This window comes from Myotis myotis, unplaced genomic scaffold (assembly GCF_014108235.1).
Source record: "Myotis myotis isolate mMyoMyo1 unplaced genomic scaffold, mMyoMyo1.p scaffold_m19_p_5, whole genome shotgun sequence".
NCBI lineage: Eukaryota > Metazoa > Chordata > Mammalia > Chiroptera > Vespertilionidae > Myotis > Myotis myotis.
In genome coordinates this window covers 101,656,157-101,663,495 of record NW_023416357.1, presented here as the reverse complement: position 1 = coordinate 101,663,495, position 7,339 = coordinate 101,656,157, and positions in this window count along the sequence as shown.

Here is a 7,339-nt window from a genome sequence, read left to right as displayed (position 1 = left end):
GTCTTGTGGGACTCACTCTTAACCTGTGGGGTTTGAGCAAATTCCAGTTCGTGCCCTGACCAGTCTGGCTCAGTGGGTAAAGCGTTGACCTGCAGACTGAAGGTTCCTGGGTTCCATTCCAGTGAAGGACATGTACCTCAGTTGCAGGCTCGATCCCCCCCACTCCCTGGTTAGGGCCATATGGGAGGCAATGAATCGATATGTCTCCCTCACATCAATGCTTCTCTCCCTGTGTCTCTCCCCTTCCCTTCCACTCTTTCTAAAAATCAATGGAAAAACATCCTCGGGTGAGGATTAACAAAACAACAAAAATAAGAAAAGTAAAAATTCCAGTTTGTGTCTGAATGAAGTGGTAGGACACGTGGCGTCACGGAGGATTGGAGAATTGGTTGGTATGGAAACCCCACACATCTCTGGTGTTAAAGGTATTCTGTGTGTACAGAGAAGTTGTTTTTACTTTTCTATTGGACATGGGTGGGGAGGAAAAGGGTGACTAAAGGCTGACTCTTAGTCTTCTGGCTTGAACACCTGGGTGAGTGGGGTGCCATTTTCTGAGAGGGGAGAACCTGGGGCAGGAAGTGTCTGGATTCAAGGGAACCTCAAGTTTCCCTGTTTAAGATGCCCATTGGAGTTCAAGTCCCAATCCCAGCAGCCGACTGACTCCTCACACACATGGGTTTCTTGCTACAGAGCTGCCTGTCTTCCGGCTGGAGAAACCTCCACACTGGCTTGCCCAGAAGCCATTCATTAGCAGTAATTAGCAGTCATTCATTTCCCTGGAGGGATGAGTGGGGAGAAGGAACGCGGTTGGAGGTGGCTCTCCACCCTGTGGGGGAGGCTGGAGCTGGTTTCTCCATGCTTCCTCTCCGCCAGCATGACTGCATGATGTGTCTGCCCAGGTCAGGAGGGGGGAGAGGAAGGGGGAGAGATGGAGGGACTAGGTCATGGCTCAGTAGGCAACCCCCGCCTCAAGGCAGGGCCAGGAGGACCTGCAGATCCCAGCTCACTTGTAGAACTGAACTGGGGCCCCTCCGTCTCCATCCGCACCTAGATGTGGCTTATCCTGCCCCGTCAGTCACTTCCTCTCCTTGGGCTTTTGACCATGACCTTTGACCCCATGACTCTGAGGTTCAGTCCTCTCTGAGCCACTGATGCTTCCCACGAGTGCTGGAACAGTACCCAGCGAGTCAGCTCGCCCAGCTTGACCATTTCCCTCTGTCCTTCTCAGCTCCCCTCTTCCACCAGCTCTAGGCTGAGCCCTTCCCAGTCTGGCCCTCCCTTCTCTGCTTCTTGGTCACAGGGGAAGCGCAGTCCTTCCAGGCTGATTTCTGTGTTGTGGCGAGAGTAGCTCTAACTGGTCCCAGGTAGCAGGGAGAGAAGTATGCATGGCTGTTGAAGAGTCTGGCTTTAGAATATGCCAGTCACATGGTGGATAATACTGGGGGGCATGCCAGTTAATATTCCACAGAGGGCTAGCTAGGGGTGGGGCTCGGGGGAAGACCTGTTTTGTAGCATTTGCTGATTTCCATGGTATAACCTGTGCATGGCTGATTTCAAGATGCTAATGTGACGTCAACGGCTTGCAAAATTTCTGAAAAGTTAACAATTAGCTCTTGCTAGCCAATAGGAGCCCAAGTTAGCAGATCCCTTTAATAAACATGTTATTTTAGAGGTAAACAAACAGGCAAGCACAGGGGGCTTCAAGCTTCCCTATGATTCATTGAATTAGCCAGACACAAGGAGATAATTCTTATGGAGGTGGTGGTGGTGGCAGCAATAGAAAGGATTTTCCATCAACCAAAGGCAACAGCGAGTAGACTGGGAAGTTAGGAGTGGGGAGGCGGGGGGTGGGGGTGGGGGAGGTAGGGGGGTGTGGGGGAGGGGTTCTGATGCCCACAGTAGACAGCCCAGTGACATTTATGTAGAAGGACTGACCATCTTTCTCCCTAAAAACATTCTCCATCCAGGCTGATGGGGTATTTTTCCATGAAAACAGTAGGGGAAATGGGATTAACTCTAAGAATTCCAATACACAGCCAACTTTTCTGGAGGAGGAAAAGGTTGTGGACAAAACCTAGGAGAGTACTCTAAGCCATGAAAGGAAAGCTGAGGAAGCTGCCATAGAGACCTGCCATAGAGAAAGAGATAGACGAGTAAGAGATGGAGAAGCAGGCATCATTGCATCTAAAAAAACAAAAAAGGCCTGAAGATCTTAGTAGACCACAAGAACTAGCAGTGCTCTGTATTCCAGGAAGACACTAGTCAGAATGAAGATACCTGGTGTCACATAATTAACACCTGGACCTCAGAAGTCCAGCTCTCAAAGAATCTGAGGGCTCCTGAGGTGGGAGCTCTGCCTTTTAGAAAGTTTGGGGTCGAGAAAGGGACCGGGAGGAGGGATCCTTAAGGCTAGAGAATGGAATGCTGGGCAAGGAGGCAATGCTCATCTCCCATTTTATTTTATTTATTTTTTAAATAAATCTTTATTGTTCAGATTATTACAGATGTTCCTCCCCCCCCCCCATAGCTCCCCTCCACCCGGTTCCCTCCCCACCCCATGCCCTTACTCCCACCACTGTCCTCATCCATAGGTGTAAGGTTTTCGTCCAATTCATCTCCCATTTTAAAGAAATGGCAAGAGGATAGGCAATGATGTTATAAGATGGGAAAATTTTTATTCCCCAGAATTTTAGGTGGGGACGTGGGGGTGAGGAGTGCCTGACCACCAGCCCAGGGTCGGAGAGCCAGAAGATGGGGAAAGGATTTGATGTACGTGCAATGTGAGGATGGGATTCTTGTGGAGGGGAGAAGGGTCAGAGCTTTGGGGCCAGGACAAAACGGAGAATGAGGAACCTGGGCGGAGATGGAGGAAAGTGTGAAGTCTGGAGCATAGGAGCCGGTGAGGGTGGGGGGAGGGGGGGTTCCTGAGAGGGATATGGGACCTGGGATGGGGTTGGAGCCAAGTTCAACCCAAGTCTCCAAGAGGCAGGGAGTCCCGAGCAACATCTGATTTCCAGGACAGTTCAGGAGTGTGGTCAGATGGGAGGAAGGACATCCCCATGGGGAGGTGATGAAATCCCAGCCAGCGAGCAGTGTCCTCCAGTGTCCACGGCACCAACCAGGCCAGGTTTCTCAAAACCATTAGTGCCCCAGAAAACCTTGTCTGCAGATGAGCACAGCCCAGCGCATGGCTCAATCAGCACTCAGCCCTGCAAGGCCGCCTGCCAGCCCTCACACCTGAGCAGCCCTGTATCATGTGGTCAGGACAGGCACCGCTGTGCTGACGGATCCTCTTCCCAGATGGGTAAACTGAGGCCCAGGTTGGAGGAGGGAGCTGCTGTTTACTTGGCTCCTTTGGAGAGCGCTGCTCACTCTGGGAGCTCACCTTGAGCTACCTGAGCGGGGGATGGAGAATCTGCTGTGTCCCAGGCCCTGCCCTCCAAGAGCAGGAAATGCCCAAGGACCCAGGGCACCAGCCGGTGGGCAGAGTGGGGGTGGGTGGGTGGGGCTGTGCTGCAATCAGGGCGACTCAGCCAGTGGAGCCCAGTGTTGCCACAGCTTCCAATGTTCCTGAAAAAGTGGACATTCAGATATTCGTTTTAGAACAACGTACACAAGACTTATAATTTTAACCATTTTTTAAAAATATATTTTATTGATTTTTTACAAGAGGAAGGGAGAGAGATAGATAGCCGGAAACATCGATGGGAGAGAAACGTCGATCAGCTGCCTCCTGCACATCTCCCACCGGGGATGTGCCCGCAACCCAGGTACATGCCCTTGACCGGAATCGAACCCGGGACCCTTTAGTCCTCAGGCCGACGCTCTATCCACTGAGCCAAACCGGTTTAGGTGAATTTTAACCATTTTAAGTGTACAGTTCATGCCCTGACCGGTTTGGGATAGAGCGTTGGCCTGCGGACTGAAGGGTCCCAGTTTCGATTCTGGTCAAGGGCATGTACCTGGGTTGCGGGCACATCCCCAGTAGGGAGTATGCAGGAGGCAGCTGATCGATGTTTCCCTCTCACCATTGATGTTTCTAAATCCCTCTCCCTTCCTCTCTGTAAAAAAATCAAAAAAATATATTTTTAAAAAGCGTACAGTTCAGTGGCATTAAGTATATTCACAATGTCGTGCAACCATCACCACCTTCATCTCCAGAACTTTTTCACCTTCCCATCCGAAACTCTGTCCCCATGAAACTCCCTCTTTCCCCTCCCCAGGCCCTGGTGACCTCTAATCTACTCTCTGTCTTTAGGAGTCAGAGGACGCCAGGGGCCGCCTCACATAAGTGGAATCATACAGCGTTTGTTCTTTGTGTCTGGCTCTTTTCATTGAGCATAGCGTCCACGAGGTTTGTCGATGTTGTAGCACGTGTTCGTACGTCATCCCTTTTTAGGACTGAATAATATTCAATTGTGTGGATGAACCACGTTTTGTTTATCCATTCATTTATCGATAGACACTTGGGTTGTTTGCACTTTTCAGCTATTATGAATAATGCTGCTATGAACATGGGTTTACAAATCTCTGTTGTTGTTGTTATTCTTGTTTGTTTGTTTAAATCCTCACCAGAGGATATGTTTTCATTGATTTTTAGAGAGAGAGGAGGGGGTGGGGGGGAGAGAGAAACATCAATTGGTTGCCTCTGAGTATGTACCCTGACCAGGGATTGAACCCACAATCCAGATATGTGCCCTGACCAGGAATTGGACCCCAACCTTTCTGGTGTACAGGATGACGCTCCAACCAAGTGAGTCACCCATTCGGGGCCAGATATCTGTTTGAGCAAGGATTCCGGCAGATACTTGTACACTCATGTTCACAGCAGCATTAGTCAAAATTCAGATTAAAAAAAAAAAAAAGATAGATTTGCCCAAACAGCACTGCAGGTCTAACAAAGCCCACTGGAAGGCTGGATCCCACAGCTGGCTTGCAGTTCTGGTCTCAGAGCACACAGCTAGAACCATGAGGAAAAGGGCTCCTTGAGGCCGAGCAGCTTACCTGGAGTTTGGGGTGGGCTCACAGCATCTGGGAGGACTCCCCTTCCCCGAGCAGAGCCAGGGCCCCTCAGCCACTGTGCCTCTCCTTCGCCAAGGCTCAAATCTGCCAGTCCCGCCCGCCCGAGCCATTCCTGGGGCTGGAGGGCCAGTGATGGCACCCACAACTCTCACCCCCTCTCCTACAAGTCTCAGTTCGAAAGTGAGCACTGCACGGGGCTCCTGATTTAAGATGGCAACCCCCTACCCCCATCTCCACCTCCCAATGCCCCCCTGTTCCTGTGCTAACCCCCTCCCTGTCTTGGTTTTCCTCATGAACCTTATCATCTGTCAGACGAAATGATTTACCGTCTTGATTCTGTTTCCTCCAGCCTTCCTGCCACGAGGGCAGGACCGTCTGGGGTTTGTTCACGGCTGCGTCTCCAGCTCACAGGGCAGTGCCTGGCACGCAATAGGCGCTCAGTAGGTTTTGGCTGATGATGAATGAATACCCCTGTTCATATCTCTGCCCTGACCCCGGTGCCCACGTCTGAAATGCTGCTGGTGAGTCACTTCTCTGGGCTGAGCCCTGCCAGCTCCAGCTGCTGTTTCATGTCAGGCCTCTGCGGCCACGTCTGTCATCTACACCTTGTTTCGATTCATTGACGGCTCTGAGACGGCTTGGCAGTGGGTGGCAGGATGGGCAGCCCATCCACCTCAGGCCCAGCCGGGGTGCCTCGTGTGGGTCCAGCAGACGGCGGCCCCTTGTTGAGTGACTGTTGAGTCCTGCCGGGGTCTCCAGGTCCTGGGAACCGCGGAGCCGGTCTCTGGGGCCCTTGCCCAGGACTTGTGCGCGGAAGTCTTCACTGGCTGCTCAGGACTTCCTCTGCCTCCCACTCCCACTGGGCCCTGCTCCTTAGGGCGCTTTTCCCGGCCACCCCATCTCTAGGACAGAATCATCTTGAGGTACACGCCTGCCTCTTGGGTCACCTGGGCAGTGACCCAGATGTCATGAAAGGCGAGAAAACCCGGAACAAAGAGGAAACGGGAGAGGCAGGAGGCTGGAGCGCCAGTCCCTAGTGGGATCCTCCAGACTCACCTCTCCCGCGCTCATTTATTCATTCAACAAACATCCGTTGAGGCTTGACGTGTACCAGGCACGGCCCTAGAATCTGAGGACCCGTGGGGAGCTTCCTCACACTGTCCCCACTGCACCCAACTTCAGGGTGGCCCTCCAGAGTCCATGCCCACTGCAATGCTTTCCTGACACTCCCTCCCCAGGCCCAGGGTCTCTGTGCCCACCCCCACAACACCTCACTGTCATGACTTGTTCGCCTGCCTCCCATCCATCCCCAGGGCGATGTGTGTTGCCTGAAGATAGGACCTGTGTCTTATCACCATTGTGTCCCGGTGCCCAGCATAAGGGCTGGCATACAGCAGGCGCCCAATAAATGTTTGTCGAGTGTAGCTGGGGAGGCCAATCACCTCATTCTCAGGAAGGGAGTGGGTTGGGGGAGCCTGAGGGGCATGGCTAGCCATAGGCTGCAGAGGTGGACCCAGGAGAGTGAGCAGGGGAGGAGGGAGGCACCCTCTCCCTACCTAGGAAATGCCTGCTTGGCTGCTGAGGGGCCCCATAGAAATGGCCCCTCGCCTTAGCCACTCAGTGAGGGTTTTTCCTGCAGTCCCTCCGCCCCTGCCCCCCAGTCCTTGAACCCTGGGGGCTGTTCGAGGCTCCTGCGCCCCTCCCATGGCTTGTGTTTGGGGGAGGTCGGACAGGGGCTCGCCCCTGCAGTTTAACCTGAGTTGCCTCCTGCCCCCCAATGGAAGCAGGCCCAGTAAACACAGCATGATCCTTTTCGGCACTGACAGTCTATAGGGGATCCCAGGACCCTGCCACCACTGAAACCCCCTCACCCCCCCAGCACGAGGAGGTGGGCACCCCTGGGGCAGGCTCTGGGGGAGAACACGTTGATTCAGCTGGGGTGAGCTGAGGATCTGGTGTAGCAGCCCCCAGCCCCTTCCCAGCACCCTGTCCCTCTGCACCCCAGCCCCAGAGTCACCCCGCACTCACTCCCTCTGTCCTGCCTCTGCTGGGCCACCTTCAACTTCCTCTCCAAAAGGCCTCAGTTTCAAGGCCCTCCTTCTCTGACCCCCTGAGGGGAGTCAGGTGCCTCCTCTGGGCTCCTGAGGCCCCCACCCACGCTCACAGATGACCCCTGGTGACCAGTACCCATCCACTGGGCTGAGGTCTCTAGGCTCCACTGAGTCTAGTCCAGTTGCCTGTCTTCGGGCTCAGGTTTCAACTCCAAGCTCCACCACTCGCCAGCTGGGGGACCTGGGGCACGTCACTAACCCTTCTA